Raw genomic sequence first — 16389 nt, 5'->3', positions numbered from 1 at the left:
GAAGCGGAGATTGGGAGAAATTCTGCATCCCTATCCACTGGGGTCAAATTCACACGGATTGGTAATCTTCCAGAGTTTAAGATAGGTGTGTAGGGGGGTTCCCAAGACACTCAGCCATCAAGGAAAATTGTCAGGAGAAAATAGTAACATCTTCACTTGCCCTGCTATGCTGTAACCCTGCAGTGTCTTTGACCTCTGGGAGGTTATAGTTTTAATTGAAACGCCTCTCAGTAGGGCTGCCTACAAGAACTAACCCTCACAGGGTCGCCTGCCCCCAGTACCGGGCCGGATCTCTTTCGCTCCCCGGCTTTTGGAGAAGAAAGATTTCCACGCTTCAAGGTATCATCTCCGCTCCTCAAGACCCTAGGAGGATCACTCGCCGCTTATTTCCATGCACACCCCCCTCCCCGTCACTCCTCGATGTGGAGCCGCCGCCGACCACAACAGACATCGCCCCGGTTCCCCTCCTTTCGCCTCGGAAAAGTGGAGGCACCGCCAGCTTCCGCGAACCGCCCCCTGTGGGTGCCCAGCCCCGGGCTGCCCCCGCCCCAACGGCCGCCCCCGCGCCGCCTCACCTGCCGCCAACCGCAGCAACCGACCCCGCCGCCTTCTCACGGCCTTCCCGCCAGCGGCGGCCGCTGTCCGCCGAGTGGCCGTGGCGGCGGCGGCGGCGGCGGGGCAGGGCGGGGAGGCACCGCCTTCCCCGCGCTCCCGGCGGTAGCGGCGGAGGGGAGGGGCGGGATAAGGATGGAGAAGTAGAGGGGGTGCGGCGGGCAGCCCCTCATCCGCCGTGCTGAGCAGCGCGGCAGCCGCTGCGCATGGGCACTGCCGGGCGCCGCGCAAGGCGCTCTGGGGGGTGTAGTTTGTGGGTGCCTGGGTGCCGCGTCTCCTCAGGGTGCGCTGCCGCTCGGGGTTTTTAGTACAGAGCCTCTGACCGCTCCCAAGGCACCACTGCTCGCACTTCACCCCTCCTCCCACCTCAGTCCGGTGGTTTCCCTGCACAGCAGCTGCCCTTTCTTTGCCTCACTGTCCAATTTCCCTGACTCCTCTGTTCCTCCCAGTCCTCTGCGTTCCTCACCTCTGCTCCGCGTCTCTTCCCCTGATCTCCTTCAACCCTCCATCTCACCCTTCTGCTGTTCTGCCCCTGCCTTCCCACACCGACTTTCCCCTGTTCCTCGGGGTACTACTCTGACCCTCAGCTTTTCTCTGCCCGCGGGCCTCCTTGCTTGCTGCCCAGATTCCCTTTGGTTTCTTCCACCCAGAATATACACGCTAAAGCAAAGAGCAACCATCCTCATTGTCAGTACAGGGCTTCAAATCTACCAGAAAAAAACTAATGAATAACAGGCATCTGCATCTTTACCTGAGGAAGGCTCTTCCCACCAGGGAAAATGTGAGAGGGGCAGCAGGTCACATTCATGTATTGGGGTTTTAGTAAGGTCAGACTTAACCAGAGGAACCCCCAAATTATTATACTTTAAATAGATCACCAAGAACATGCTGAGTCCAATACAAGAGGTCGAATCAACTGAGCACATGGACAAGTACGTGCACAGCATTTCTGCTTCACCCAGCCTCTCCCAAAGTCAACGGGGCTTTTGACATTCACTTCACTGAGGCTTTTGAGTTCTCATGGGAGCTTTCTATTTCCACACCCATGCAGAGCTCTCAGTCGATGAGAAGGACAATTAATGGATTGGTAGCATCTTGTGTGTTAGCTGGTGTTTGTATGCATAACTAATTGCTCCCAGAGTGACAGGATTGCTAAACGTGCATGAAGGAAATTAGTGGAAAACTTTAACCATTGAAATTTTTGCCCCTGAAAAGCTGATGATCATTTGAGGCAAATAAAATTTAATAGCTTAGTACTCCTTCCTCCAGCCTTCTTTTCTGTCTTGCAGATTTGGTAGCTAATGATCCGAAGAACTAACTTGTGTTACGAGATACACATGAGAACTGAAGGTTTTCAGAAATGCTCATTGCTACTCTAAGTTTAATTTAGTTATGGTATCTATGAATTTTAGTGTTGAGCTCCCATGGACTGGCAAGGCAAATGTCAGGCTTCTGAGATCTCTTTTCCAGAGTTTGTTCAAGAACTATTACAATAATGAAATCCATTTCAAGGGATTCTATCTACTCTGTTTCTCATGAGTTTTATGAGTTATGCTCCAGTATTAGAAAGACTTCAGAATGCTGGACCCAAATCCTTATAACTAGTGCAATGATGTGAAATAATCTTCGCTCTCACCATTTTCATTAACATTTGTTGGAATAAAAAGTCATTCATTTCAACAATGTTTGGCGATCTCGATTAATTTCCCAAATCATTTGTGAGTAGAAAACTTCACTAAGGTTTCATGAATACCTGTTTGCATATTCACATAAATGTCATCTGCAGTGCTACCTTTCCTCCTTGTCATGAGATATTTAATGAACCAGTCAAAAAGCCAGACATTACAGTAATTTGAATTAAGTGGCCAGTCACGTATCACAGAGGATGAATAGCCAAAGACACAGACATAATCGTTCAAGAAAAAGAAGAACACCCATAAGCTGAAATGTGTTTCTATGAAATATTCATAGGTTTGCAGTGATTTATTGTTATGTCTGCTTCAGAATAACCTGCAATGGGAAAAGAGCATAATCTGATAAACTTTTCATGCAAAATAGTTCATCCGTCATTCCTGAAGCAGCAAGTTTGTAGACCCACATCTGTTTGAGTCTGCTGCCTGCCTTTCCAGGGTAGGGAAGTGTTTCCCTTAACACAAGGTTTGGCAGGGGATGCCTAATACAAGTGTAAATATGCCAAAGGTGGAGACAGGCACAGCCCAGGTGCCTCGTTCCATTTTAGCCAGCTTATGTTGCCCAAGATGTCTGCACAGGGCTGGTAGATACGACATGGGACCTATATGACACTCCCAAGTGGTGTTGTGGCATGAACTTGACTTTCAACATGGTACCGCACACATTGCCCAGACCACTCCCCATGGGACTGCTCAGAGAATAAATCAGCTTTTAGAGATATGGGCAGAGGATGGACTCACAGTGAGGAGCAAGAACCATTGAGACTCTTTTACAGTAAAATAGAACTGTATCTCCAGCCTCAAGTAAACATTGGAATGTGTCCACCTCATATGATCTCACCTGCACATGGGTTTTAATTCCCTTTTAGTTCCCAAGCTGCACATGAACATCAACACACCCGACTGCAGCACTCCCAGCCTTGCTCAGCTGAAGTCAACTCGATTCACAAGCTGCTTTGTTGTGTGTTTCTCTGCAACATTGCCACAGCTCTTTTGTCTGCTTACCTAGTGGTTCTGCTCTCCCTCCATTTTTAATGCACCTGTGTTTGCTGCACAAATTAATATTTGGTGGGCACTTCACAGAATCACAGACTGGTTGGGGGTTGGAAGGGACCTCTGGTGATTATCTAGTGAAACCCTCCTGCTAAAGCAGCTTCACTTAGAGCAGGTTGCAGAGAACCCATCCAGGTAGGTTTTGAGTATTTCTGGAAGAGGAGACTCCACAACCTCTCTCGGCAGCCTGTTCCAGAGCTCTGACAACCTCAGAGAAGTTTTTCCTCATGTTCAGATGAAACTTCCCATTTTTCAGTTTGTGCCTATTGCCCTTTGTCCTGTCATTGGCACCAATGAAAAAATCTGGCCACATCCTCTTGACATCTGCCAGACGACCTTCAACAAGACAAGAGGGCATGGTCTTAAGTTGTGCCAGGGGAGGTTTAGGTTAGATATTAGAAAGAATTTCTTCACGGAGAGGGTGATTAGGCTATGGAATGGACTGCCCGGTGAGGTGGTAGATTCTCCGTCCCTGGAGACATTTAAAAAAAGACTGGATGTGGCAGTCAGTGCCATGGTCTAGCAACTGCTCCGGTGGGTCAAGGGTTGGACTAGATGATCTCTGAGGTCCCTTCCAACCCGGCTAATTCTATGATTCTATGATTCTATGATTCTATGATTATATATTTATAAATATATTTATAAACATTAATAAGCTCCCCCTCTCAGTCTTCTCCAGGCCAAACATACCCAGGTCTCTCAGCCTATCCTCATAAGAGAGGTGCTCCAGTCCCCTAATCATCTTTTACCCCTCCACTGGACTCACTCCAGTAATTCATTGTCTTTCTAGAACTGGAGAACCCAGAACTGGACACGGAACTCCTGATGTGGCCTCACCAGGGCAGAGTAGAGGGGGAGGATGATTTCCCTCAACCTGATGGCCACTCTTCTTAAGGATGACACTCTTCCAGGATGACAGGAGCCTTCTTCTCCACAAGGATACACTGCTGGCTTATGGATAACTACCTGTCCACCAGGACTCCCAAGTCTTTCTCCACAGAGCTGATTTTCAGCATGCCAACCCCTAACCTCTGCTGGTGCATGGGGTTACTCCTCCCTAGGTGCAGGACCCTACCCCTGCCTTAGCTGAACTTCATCATGTTCCTCCCCTCCCAACTCTCCAGCCTGGCCAGGTCTTGCTGAATGGTAGCACAGCCATCTGGTGTATCAGCCACTCTTCCCAGTTTTGCACCATCAGCCAACTTGCTGAAGATAAGCACTCCTTGCTTTTCAGTACCAGGACAGACAAAAGACTCTACATAAGTTGTTGGAAGGATCTTACTTTGATTGAACCATTTAGATTTTTTTAAACATCAGCTTTATAAAATGTATTAGGTGGGGAGCAGGGGATGTGGCAGTCTGCCTGTGATGTAGGCACAGCTCAGCAGAGCGGGTGGGCTGAGCAGTCAGTATATAAAACTGGATGAGCACCACTGATTCCAGTCTTGTAAAATGTAATAAGCAATAGCCATGGAGTATGCTGGTGTCTAATCATCCTGCCAAAGAGCACCATTTCAGCCAAAAATGTCAGTGAAGCCATTTGGGACTAAGGGCAACACATAACTCCCTGAATATTCACTCAGCATGTTCTAAATGCAGGCAGCAAAGAGAGCTGAACAGAAGCTCTACAATCCTGAAACCTCTCTTACAAATTCATGTATTTCAGTAAATAAATTATACATATTCATATTATTCTACCTCAGGTGTATGAATTTGTTTGGAGGGAAGAGACACTTTGTTGCCTGCAAAGAGCAAGATTTCATTAAGCCATCTTTCATTTGGAAAATGCAAGCAGTGACCTCACTCTGAAGTACCTGGCAACCAGTAATAACTGTATCACAATAAGTGCTTACCCCCTGATATCAATTTTTCACATTCTGATGTCAAACACACGCAAGAGTTTAAAAAGGAAAAAAAAAAAGAAACAAAAGATCTGCCCTTGCTGCTGAGCAATGCTGCCACTAAAGTGATTTGTGTCCATGAGGCAATGAGAGCACTCGGTGTTCTGAAAGCTCAGCTCTGATCCCAGCCCTTCGCTTTGCAAGCCCGAGGGCTGGGTAATTGTTGGTGTTGCCAGGGAAGGTTAAGGCTTTGTTTCTTTTTTAGCAGGTAAAATGAGGTGAAATGAACACATGGGCTGCTGAAGAGGTCAGCAGATATGACCATTCTATAGAAAGGGATATGGAAAAAGATTCTAGGAATATCAGTTAAGGCTGTACCATAGTCTGTGGTGGTGGGAGTATTAAGAGAACAAAAAGAGTTAGCAGTCCTATCCCAGGGCACTGAGCCCTTTTTTCTGCCTCTAGCAATTGGTACCATTGGTTGCTGAAGTGAGCAAGCATGGTGACAGTCTGCACTAGTGCCACAGCAAAGTGACTGAGAGGGTGGCTCTTTTCTGGCTCTTTGTATAGTGGAGTCAACTTCTGGTTGATTGTGGAGTGGTCTGCTTAGTTTGGAGTGCAGGACAGGGTGAGATAAACAAACACCTAGTTTATTTAGCCATTCATTTATTGAACAACATTTTACAGGGAAGCTGTTGAGGTACTTGAGAAATAAGGTATATTCCCTCGTAACAGCATTGAAGAGATATTAATATATGGACTTGTAGATAGTACATGTTCCTCTTAAATACTGAATAAGACTTGCACTAATCCAACACCATGACTAAATAGAAACCTCCACAATACAAAGAAAGAATAGTCAGTTACTAGTAACAATGAAAAAAAAAAAAAAAAAAAAAAGACTGGAAAATGGAGAAATTCAGTGACAGCATCAATAGGTGTGCCAAAAGCTCATGAAAGCTTCCTTGTATGATAAAGTGACTTTCTCATGAAATATTAGCAGCTACCCAGAACTGGGAAAGTGTGAAAATCTTGTTGCTGTATAAATTATCTGAGACACTCCTGCAAATTATAGACTTACTGTGGGGAAGAGAGACATTGGTAATCATGACAGCAACTGTGTTCAAGTGTCATGTGAATATTCTCAGGCAATTATTCAAATCAATCATTTCATGTCCGGGTAAGAAAGATTCATCACTCTTAGTACCTTGTGTCATTCAGCAGCTGAATTGATGATGTTCTGCTATTTCTGGTGTTCTGTAATCTGCCCATTTAAAATGACAATGTCGTCACACCTTTAACTGCTGAGGTGGAGAGCTGTCTGGAAGCAAACGGGAGAACAGGGGCCTGGGTCCCAGAAGAAGCATTGCACAGGTCCTAAGAGACCAGTTCCCTTCTGCACTGAGCAATGTCCAGCCCTGAGTTAGTTTTGGAAATAGCAGGAACCATGCTGGCCATTGCTACTGTGGGGTGGGAGAGGAGGGAATCACTTGAATGCAGAGGGAATGTGGTGCTTTTGATCACTCTTCTTCCTTACAGGATGGATATGAATCTGCTAACCACATCTTGTCATTACAAGCCCTCCATCTTCAGTGCCTGCTGTCCCTGTCACTGAGAATGAACTCCATCTTTGCTAATGTTTCCCCATGCCCTGGGTGCCTTGACCAACACTCTCACATCTGCTACTCTCCCTAAAGAGACGCTTCTATCACCAAAACTGTTTTCAGCCTTTCATTCTTGTCGGTAGGAATTCCTTTAACATGGGACTGTGTCCTGCTTCCATGAGAATTACTTTTAGTAAGAGACATTCCTAAAGATGTGCAGTGTGTTCACCAGACTGTTGCAACCCAAACTGCGACTACATAATTCTGGATCTTTGATTTGGCCTGATACAGCTTCTTATTTAGAGATCATGAAGTATAATTTATCAATTCACTTTTTTCTTTTTAATAACATGCCCCATCTGTTCCTCTGACTCTTTGTGTTAACTTTGCATTCGTAAAGGCTGATTCCAGTCTGTAGTCACAAGGGGGTAGATTAAGGCTGTGGATCTACCTTCACCAAACCTTAAGGTCCCAATTTGGTAAACTAAATAAAATACCACTTTACGTATTACTGCTGAAAGTACCAGGATGACGTATAAATTGAGTTTCAGTTCCATGGGGCTTCTTGCTACTGTTTGAGAAACAAAACTAACATCAGCAAGTGGTAATTTGAAATGGCATCTGTTCTTTAATAAAACAACAAAAAGTATCTTCACAGAGGAGTAGTTTCTCTTTTTCTACATGTAACTGTAACAAAATAAAAGAGTGGTTTACTCTTCAGGCTAGAGATAACAAATAAAGTCACGGTTCACCTTGGTTTTCACACGCTGTCTCTCTTTCCAGAGAGCTTCTTTCCTTTTTTCATGAACCCTTTGGGGACAGAGTTTTTAACAGTTCTTTCTGCCAACTTGTGGTTAGCAGAATATTTGCTTTTCATTTTTTTTAAGCCTATGGCTTCCAAGCATCTATCTGTACTTCTCAGGAAAATATCTGGTAGCTCGTGGATAGAATGTATTTTAGGAAGGCTAATCTGAGCAGATGAGCATGTCACTGGTTAGCTCAGATGCTGAAGTTTAACCTGCTGACATCTGAAATTCACTGAGATGAGCAGTCCCTTGGAGAGTTTCTCTTCAGCCACCTCTTTCATCTGAAATTCTGAGTGATTATTGACATTGGTACTGAGCCATCACACAGGAGAGAATTTTGATTTTTTTCCTTTTAAGAGCATTTATTCTGCAGACCATCCTCTCTCTCTGAATCTCCTTTGCATCTCTATGTAGAGCTGTGATGCCCTTCATTCCTGTACACTTTTCACAGAATTATTTTCATTGGAAAAGTCCTTTAAGACCATCAAGTCCAACTGTTGATCCAACACCGGCCAGTCCACCACTAGACCATGTCTCTCAGCATCACACTTCCACATTTTTTTTAGGGTTGCAAATCTAACTTTTAGGAAGTAATTTAAGAGATAAGGAAAACAGTTTCTCATATCTAAAGGGTCCAGGACGATTTGCCACTACCACTTTGCCACCACTTCTAACCTCCACCCAAAGTCCTCTTTGCCCCTCCCCTTCAGGTATTTTTGGTTAGGTGGCTTGGTTTTGGTTGGTGTTGTGGGGTTTTTTGTGGGTTGTTTTTTGTTTATTTGTTCTATTGATTGATTTAAATTTTTTTTTGTTTGCCCCAACTTCCCTCTTTCCCCTCTCCGCAGAGCAGCCAGGCAACGCAGCAGGGCCAGGCCAGCAGGAGACACCAGTGAGCTGGTGGGAACACGAGCCTTCCCTGTTTTTTTGTTTATTTTTACTCTGTAGTAAACAAAAACCAAAAAGTAGTTTCTAGTTTTAAGCCTAGGGTAGAGCTGGGGGTGGGAGAGAGTGGCAGAGTGGGGCACGGGTGTGCTGAATGAGTGCCATCTGCTATAGCAGAGTGGCAGCAGCAAATTGTCCCTGTCCCCTATCCCAAGACTGCATGCAGCTTTCCACTGACTGCAGCTGAGAGCTGTGTCCATCCCTGAAAAGCAATGGGAAACATAAAACCTAATGTTAAGAAATTCTTGCTTTTCCATCCCAGGCTTCCCTCTGACAGATTACTCAATTTTCAGCAATCTGTTCAGTGTTCTCATGCAAGCATGAACACTAAGGTTCCCAAAACTGGAAGGGGGCAAGTTATGGCCAATTCCTCTGCTTAGTGATCCCAGCCACCCACCTCCTGGGGAAGTCACAGTAGATGCACCTTTCTCCCACCACTCCTCTGGCAGCTCTCATCTGTAGAGGAGGCTGGAATGGCTCACTCCAGCCTGAGAAGGGTGCCTATCATTCTTCTCAGGTGCCAAAAGTGACTATGAAGCAAAAGCACTGCCTTCTCTTCTGAGGGCTGGGCCATGGCTGAGAAGAGAAACTGGCTGTCCTGCTTTTCTAGATGTTCTTGATCTGCCAGAAGGCAGGCATGCCTACTGCCAATCCCTATGCAGCATCCCTTTGAAGTGGGAACATTTGGTCCCTGTGAACTTGCACACAGCTTACTAGGACTGTGCCCTCCTCATTAGCAGCCCTAGATATTGCAGGGGTTGAAGAGTAGTGAATTGTGAGGGCTACTGATAGCTAAGGTCTGTTTTGCTTTAAAGCTGGCTCCCCTTGTTGGACTCTGGCCTCCCCCAAAATATGTTGCTCTATTTTCAACACACAAAGCAGAATAAATGAAAACAAGGCAAACCGCAAGGCTCTTCTCAACTCAGAGCACAGGACCTCAAGGTGGTAACATGAATTAAGCACCTATCTGTTTACAAGAGAATTTATACATAGGACGTATACAAGAAGTCTCCAGGAAGGCAGAAAACTGGGCACTCTTTTTTGTTGTTCTAATTTTTTCTTTTTTTCCCCCCTTTATATTTCTTTAATTGTCTTTTTTTTTTTTTTTTCTCTTGTGGCCAAAAACATATAATATTTGTCTGTGTGTTTTGGGTAGGGAGCTTGGCTCCTTGCATTCACCTCACAGAAAGGAGGCAGAGCATCTTCCAGAAAGCATAATTTCCACCTCTCTCGAAGCACTGCTGTCTGTTCTGTCTCTGCCTGTGTTCTCATTCTCCCATCCTGTGCTTTGTGCTAGCAGAAAAATAATCTCCAGCTGAAGCTTCTCTATCTCCCTGCAGCTACAGCCCCCTGTGAACTGTGAACCATGGCTGCCTTCCCCCTGCTCCCTCACTTACAGATTACACATTCCATCTCATTTATATTATTAAAATCGTTTCTGTGGGGTCACCTTCTGCTTCACGCCTGAGACTATATGGAAAATTAAGCACTTCCTTTTGTGCCATTTGGTTTTAAACTGTAGATTTTAAACCTCTCCTCAATCCTTTTTGTTTTCCACAGACAGCACTGCTGCAGTGGCAACTCCTAGTGACTGCACTGGATGTTCAAAGGAAAAAAAATCACAGGCACATGGACTTATACAGTGTTATGCTGAGTGAGGTGGATAATAACAAACAGGTAGTATTTCAGGCACCTGCTGGGTTGCTTTCCATTTCCTTCACAGGAAACCTAAACAGCCCACTGTGTGGAGTACAAAAAAGGTTATATCAAAAGAACATCTGCACATTAGCGTAGTGATCGGCTTGTAGAGTAGCACCCAGTGGTGAAAGAGCTTTAATCTTCCTTTCCTCATGCAAAAATGATGCATTCTGTGAAGGGATGCTTACACTGAAGTCAGACCTGACGGCTGTCATGACTTCTCAAACATTTCATGGAAAATAGTTCCTTTCAGGTGAGTTTGACAAAAAGTGTTTGGGTTGTTTAAGGTAGACTGCTTGACTTCTTTGGGGAGTATAATTGAAATTACTGTGCTTCACAGGCAAGAATGCTGCCAGGAATGAGTAATTCTTGGTATGGGATACATACAATACAGTAATGATGAAAACCCATAGTTTGAAAACTTCTTTCCTCTGAGCTTGATTTAAATGTGTGAATTCTACACAGATTTCTAGTATTTCCCTGTCTTTACTGTTGGCTTTCATTATTATCAGTCTGAAAAAAGCCACTGCTGTATGAAGAGCTGGAGCAGCCGAGAGTTCTGCTCACCAGCAATGTACCATGTAAAGTCTTTAGAAGCTGCCAGTCTTCGTGGTCCCAGACCAAAGCTAACCTTTGTAGCAGTACTACTAGGTTTTCTTGCTTCTTTTTTCAAGTCAGATGGTGTTAGCTTCTCTCTTGGAAAGAGCACTAGATGAGATGGCCTGAGGGGGGTTTCCTGATGGCAATTCCTTTGCTGCTCTAGAAGAGGCTGGCATCCCCAGCTACATTCCACTGTAAGGGACAGAATAATCCTCTCCACTTCTTTACTGTGTATGGTGAAGATCTGATAGGCCTCACTTGAATACCAGAGCAAGGATGGAGGACAGGAGGCGTCTTTGCTGCTTCTTGGAGTGAATGACCAAGTTACTCCATCAGGAGACACACAATATAAATAGTTCCAACTCTTTTGTAGTGGATAGTGGCTAAATGCACAACTGCTAAAGAATTGGGCCATATCTTCAACCTTCCTTGCAGCCTTTCCTTCTACCCAGAGCAGACTCCTGAATATGGATGAGGAATGACATGGGGCAGAGACTCTAGAAAGATGAAAGCTATTGGATTAGAACTTGTTCTAATTGTAGTAGTTAGAATTGTACTGGGGCTGTAGTAGAAGTCTTCAGTAAATAAAGCCCAGGCAGAAAAAACCACAGTTCAGCTTGAAGACTAAGTCTAATTTTGAGTTGAAATTCATACCCCTTAGTGATCTAAAGTCCAAAGTATGCAATGAGTCCTGTTTTCAGTGTGTTAATGACACAAAGATCCCTCTGCTAGCTCTTCTGTTCATGAATGAATTGGATCCAAGGCACTAGAACAAGCTAATGTCAGAGCCCTCGTTGAGGTCATATTTGAAGACAACTTTATTAGTTTTGAAGTAAAAAATTAGCAAAACAAAGTCTGACCAGAGGAGAGACACTCAGTGCTGGCACATTGTGAAAATTTGGAGGTGGGTGGATTCTGGTCTCTTAAAAATCCAAGTCTTATAGAAATAACATTGCAAAATGCTGCTCTTCTACATGGAAACCTCAAGACATGTTCCTATCTTTGAATCTAATTCATAGTAGACTTTATTCCTCTTCTCTTCCCTCTTGTGAGACATAGGGATATTTAACATAGCAAAGAAGGTCCCCACAAAACTCATCTGATCTATAAACATCTGGTTCCACTGATGGGAGTATTACAGACAAATTTATGCTACAGCTCTTTAGTTCAAATAGATATTGAGTGTGATAGTTACAGTCCCAGCCTTTCAGCTGTGGTATTTGGATCAGTAGCTCCTGGTAGGATTACCCACCAAACTGAGCTTAGTTCTCTCTAGTCACCACTCAATCTGTTCATGCACACAGTCTTCACTAGAATAAAAGAAGGAAACGAGACCAGGCATCCACAGGCAATGATGCCCCCTACTGATATTTGAACAATTGAAGAGGAAAGTGATGTCTCAAATAGCTGGCAAAAGCAACAAGTCTAATATAGGCAAGAACCTGTGCAAGGAGCACAGACAGGCAGCTTGATGATCCAGACATAACTGAGTAGCACAGAGGAAAGTAAATGCACACAAAAATTCAGATTTTTGAGAAAAGGCTGGTTCCTGAACCTTGTTATTTAGGACGAAGGAGCCCCAGCAGCTGAAAGTTTAACCTTCAGGATGCATTTCAGCTGCCACAGAAGACGTTGGATTGTCCTGTAGCTTGTATTGAACTGTAGCTAGGAGTCACATCTCTGCAAGAAGTATGAGCATCTAATTTGCTTGTCCCAAGTGTTCCCATGCTTGAGGAGGGAGGAACAGCCTCCCTGCTGCCATGGAAAACCTTCTTACTCTCTCATGGCTGGGACAAGAAAGGTGGGCCAATACAGTCCTGTGGACTGGGAGCCTCAGAACCAGAGGTAGGAGCTGGCTCTGGTCCTACTCTTAGGTGAGTTTCTTAACTATAGACAGAGGCAGTGACTCCAGACAGCTTCTTGCAGCCTAAAGACTTGCTTGTAGAGTCCATTCTCTGGCTGCTAAGGTTGCTGTGGCAGTGCTTACATATGAATTCAGGGCAGCCCTTCAGCTGCAGATGAAGATAGAGTTTGGAAAAAATATCAAGCCATCTTAAAAAATCTCAAAAGGGAGGTTGTATTTTAGTACCACTACCCTAAAATCATGTCTGTGTACCAATGTGCCTTTGGGAATACATTCAGACACTGAAATCCAGTTCCCTTAACATTTGCAGTAAACACAGTGATGTTAAAACCCTCAGTGGTTTCTTACACTTTTATTACCAGGATTTATGTCAGCAAAATGGCATGGAAAGTGTATTTGAGTGGTTATAATGCACCCTGTCATTTCCACTCTGATCAGGACACATAGGTTTGTATCTGGCACCCTGTATGCAAAGGAAATCTGCTTCTGATGGAAACAAACGTATGGCTAATTTGTTACATTAGCATGTGATAATTACTGCGTAGGGTTCATGATGTATCGCAGCTCCATCTTAGTATACATGCATACAAATACATAAGTAATACATCAGTGTGTTAAATGCAGGTACCTCTAGGACAGAAGGTGGTGTAAACAAATCTAAGCAGAAGTTTTGGACATGGAATGAGGACTGTGGAGTCATGAGGACATCATGACTACCTCAATTTACAGTCCGATAACATATTCTATATTCCCTCACGCCCTGTGCAATGTGGGTATATTAAAATCTCTAATCTCTCTTCTTTTGTATCTCTGCATATATCAGGATTTTCTGGAATTCTTTTTTTAAATTGCAGAATCCAGGGTCAGTTAAATAGTTGTAACTTGAAGATGCACGCTGTGGTCAGGGCAGAGCAGGATGTCTACATCACTCTCAGTTTTGTGCATCTGTAACCATGGTGACTTTGTGGCTGCAGCTTTCCCCAGACTTTGTGTAACCTGGGGTGGGTAAAGGCATGCTTCTTGGTCTGGTGCAGGTGTCACGTACAGGATCTCTTAGGATACATTTTTAATTAGTACATTCTCTTTAATTACTCCTTTTGATTTCCCTAGTGAATTGCTTTTCTCGACTTTCAGTGACTCACTGTGAAACCAGCTGAAATCTGCAGTGTCTTCAGTCAGTGCTCAGGAAAATTCATTCCAGACCTCTGTGCCTTCTCAAGGGCACCTCCCATGTGAAAAGCAATGCATCCCAGTGCTTTGTGCTTGTGGCTCCAGACCAAATGTGGTGTTTTACAAGGGCAGATTTCCATCCATTGGCTGCTGGCCTTGCCAACCCATGCTGGAGGGCTCGGCTGTGCTGTCTGAAGAGACCTCTGAGGGCAGACATCCTTTGGCTGCAGGCAGGATGCCAGCAAGGTGGGCTCCCCATGACATCTCATCACTGGGAGGTGAAAAGTCTACATGTTCACGACCCCAGCAGGAGTGCAAAGGTGACTTTTGCTGGGGGTGCAAGGAGAAGGGAGGCTCTTAATCGCCCTCTCGGCCATTTGATCCCCTCCACTGCTGTCATGCATTTGTGGGGAGAGACTCATTTCCCTGCAGGACACTGTGCCAGAGAAAAGGTGTCTCAGATGTGTTCTGGGTGTAGCTGTGAGATGCCCAGCACAAGCATCCCACTCGCCGGGGCTTGCTGGCAGCAATCCCTGAGCCTGCAATGTGTAAATATTGCCAGCCCCTGCCTAGAGGTGACTTAGCCAGGCAGCATCCCCAGTAACAGCACTCTTTTTTTGGATTGCTCAGCTATGGCACTGTATGTTGGGACCAAAACAGCTCTGGACTTAGCCATTTACTTGATAGATACATTGCTAAGAGCTGTACTTTATCCTTGTAAAGGCAATTGCTTCTTCTGGTGTGTTAAACCCACCCCTGGGCTGAGGTCCAGACAGCACAAACCCTGTGCTCCAGGCAGGTGGGATGGACACCACCACCATATACAGGTTTTACAGTCACACTACATGGGACTGAGCTACACCAGGTTGGATCTTGGGGGGGTAGGGAGGCAGGAGGTGATGGGGAGATGGGCTGTGCCAGACTGGGAGTGGGGTTGTATTTTTCCCAGTATAATTGGGTGTGGGGGGTGGCTTGCCCTCAACTTGGACTTCATAAAATTGGAAGTTATCCTGCACACTAGGTTGATCAGCACTTAAAATACATGTATTTTTCCACTTAAACTGCACTAAACACAAGAGGGTAACAGCATGATTTCTGTTTGTGTTTTTGTTTTTGTTTTGTTCAATCTGGGTAGCAACATGTCTTCTTTTCATTATGTCATCCTTACTTTAGCCATCACCACAAATAGCTGAGCAGTTGAGGTGCATTATTAATCACTGTCAGATGTTTTGCACATAAAATTGTGCAGTGGAGAGGCGTTGGCGCCCTTATGAGAGGGCTCAGATGTGATGAGGGGGATTTATGGTTAAAAGCTGTGCCACGGAAAGAACACGTAGTACTTGTTAATTAAAGAAAAGCAACTTAAGACCAGTACTGCTGCCTTCCTGACAGAGGGCAGCATTGAGTTTTTTATCATCCTAAAAAAAAAAAATAAAAAAAAATATATATATATAAAAATTACACTTAGTTCTCCAAAGGATTACATAGTTCAGAAAGAAGATGAAGGGAAAATGTTTTTTTGGTCACAACAGAAGCAATAATTATATTGCTGTTTGCTCCCAGTGATAGTGAAAACAGTTTAGGTGTAGACAACCCCAAAGCAGGGCTGCAACTATGGTCAGAAAAGTATTTACACACAAAGCATGAGTTAAACGACATTACTTAGTTGCAAAAATGTGCTTTCTGCAAAAACTGGGTAATCTATTTCTGTTTGACCGTCAGCCTTGCAGAGTTAATATGTGGACTGATTTGCAAGAGAGTGAGCATCTCCTGACCATATTCATGTGCTCCCCTGTGTGCTGACATGATCCTGCTGCCTCCTCTGCCTCTGCTTGAAGCCACAAGAGTCAGCTGCACTGACCCTCACAGCCGGCCTTGCACTTAGAGCAGATGTGATGGCAGCAAGCATTTGGATGACAGAAGTGGCACAACCGGCTGTCAGGAGCACCTGTATATGCTGCTGCCCTGGCAGAGCCTCCTCCATCCTTTCTTGGGCTCTCTTGCTTGTCCTCCTGCCCCAGCAGCTCTTTCACCCCTTTTTTAACAACATTCTGACCCTTGCCATCAGCCACTGGCAAGATTTTGTGTGGTGTTTCATGACTCCTAATATTTTTCCCCCTCCTGGTAGCCCAGCTCACTGCTGTCTGCTCACTGTGACCTCCCAGCCCTCCCTTAACCATTGCATCCCCAAGCCTTACGGGCATGTGGTACCCATGTCTGCACCCACTGCACACATAATGTTTCCAGAATGGAATGCACTGCCCCACCACTTCAGTCCCTTATGTGGCTTTCAGGAGGTGGTTGTACAGAGCTTGGGATGATGAGCCCTTGCAGAGCCCTCCTAGGAACTGGCCTCCCCCACTGCCTGGCGAGTGGGGCAGTAAGTTGTAAAGAATTGAAACCAGAAGCCAATTCTGTGTATGCTTCCAGATCAGAAAGGACTTTTCACCATCAGAATTTTCCACAGGAAATGTTTTTTCCATCACAAGAAATGCTCATGATGCTCAC

General features: G+C 44.9%; 1 protein-coding gene across 2 annotated transcripts in view; it reads right to left on the bottom strand.

Annotated features, from left to right (window-relative positions):
• POMGNT2 (protein O-linked mannose N-acetylglucosaminyltransferase 2 (beta 1,4-)) overlaps positions 1-792 on the bottom strand; it is a 32471-nt gene extending 31679 nt beyond the window's left edge. Inside the window, exon 1 of one of the 2 annotated variants that reach the window (XM_030446326.1) lies at positions 576-792. The gene's annotated coding sequence lies outside the window, so the exon portion shown is untranslated. The remainder of the gene's footprint in view (positions 1-575) is intronic. The other variant, XM_030446328.1, reaches the window with a different exon arrangement.
• Positions 793-16389: the final 15597 nt, after the last annotated feature.

This window comes from Calypte anna, chromosome 2 (assembly GCF_003957555.1).
Source record: "Calypte anna isolate BGI_N300 chromosome 2, bCalAnn1_v1.p, whole genome shotgun sequence".
Classification (NCBI taxonomy): domain Eukaryota; kingdom Metazoa; phylum Chordata; class Aves; order Apodiformes; family Trochilidae; genus Calypte; species Calypte anna.
The sequence above is the reverse complement of the archived record's forward strand: the minus strand, read 5'-3'. Positions and strand labels throughout refer to the sequence as shown.